Here is a 1235-nt window from a genome sequence, read left to right on the forward strand (position 1 = left end):
TATCCTGTTTTCTGCTTGGTTTCTAATAAGCTGGGAATGAATCCAGGCCTCGAGTTGCTCTTTTGTCACTAAAAAATTAGGGGGGGGAAAAAAAGAGGATTTACATAAATAAATTAAATAAATTCCTAAGTGATATATATTAAATGAATCCAGGGTTGAATTACAAAAAAAAAAACTAAAGGAAAAACACTCCTTGGAATTTCAGGAGACTGAAGAGGAGTAAGGAATGTTGGGAAAGGGTTTCAGTCTCCATTGTTTCCTTGAAATCTTAAAAATCAACAAATCTGAGGCTGAAAATCTCCCAAATTTAAACACCTGGACTCCTCAAATGCCAAAACTTAGGTTTTTTCAGGAAAATTTCTCTTAGGAAGATCAATATGATGTTTATCCCATGATTTATTGAATTCCTGGAATGGATGTTTGGGTTAAACTTCCTGTATTTAACCCAAGGACAAGTTTAATGTCATTATAATTCCTCTATTCCAGCCAGGAATGACAAAGGAAAAACAGCAATGATGGAGGGTTTGAAGTCACCTGGAGGTTATTCCTTGGATTTTATCATCACCACCGTTGGGACAGGGAGGACAGGATTTGCCTTGGGAATATTTTGAGGTTGGAAAACCCTTGGAAACCTTTGGAGCCAGAGTTGCTCAATTCCAGAGGGATTCCCTATCCCACATCTTTGCCTCCCAGAGGGAGGTCCCCAAATCCACCTGAGGCCAAATCCTTGGATTTTATCATCACCACTGTTAGGACAGGGAGGACAGGATTTGCCTTGGGAATTTTTTACACTATTTTGGGTTTGGAAAACCCTTAGAAACCTTTGGAGTCAAAGCTGCTGCTTCCAGAGGGATTCCCTGTCCCACATACGTGCCTGCAATACCTGTCTCCTCTCCACCTGAGGAGACTCCCTAGTCACAATTCCTTGGATTTTATCATCACCACCATTGGCACAAGGAGGGAAGGATCTGCCTTGGAAGTATTTTGAGGTTGGAAAACCCTTGGAAACCTTTGGAGTCAGAGCTGCTGCTTCCAGAGGGATTCCCTGTCCCACTTACCTGCCTGCCAGATGCAGGTCCTCAAATCCACTTCCTGGCCCCAAATCCTTGGATTTTATCATCACCACTGTTGGCACAGGGAGGGGAGGATTTGCCTTGGAAATATTTTGGAGTTTAAAAGCACTTGGAAACCTCTGGAGTCAAAGCTGCTGCTTCCAGAGGGATTCCCTGTCCCAC

At 42.8% G+C, this 1235-nt stretch overlaps 1 protein-coding gene across 4 annotated transcripts in view; it reads right to left on the minus strand.

The window, feature by feature from the left end:
• SNAP47 (synaptosome associated protein 47) overlaps positions 1–1235 on the minus strand; it is a 33767-nt gene that overhangs the window by 11699 nt on the left and 20833 nt on the right. The gene's annotated exons all lie outside the window — the stretch shown is intronic.

The sequence above is a fragment of the Lepidothrix coronata genome, unplaced genomic scaffold (assembly GCF_001604755.1).
Source record: "Lepidothrix coronata isolate B3197 unplaced genomic scaffold, Lepidothrix_coronata-1.0 Scaffold173, whole genome shotgun sequence".
In the NCBI taxonomy this organism is placed as follows: domain Eukaryota; kingdom Metazoa; phylum Chordata; class Aves; order Passeriformes; family Pipridae; genus Lepidothrix; species Lepidothrix coronata.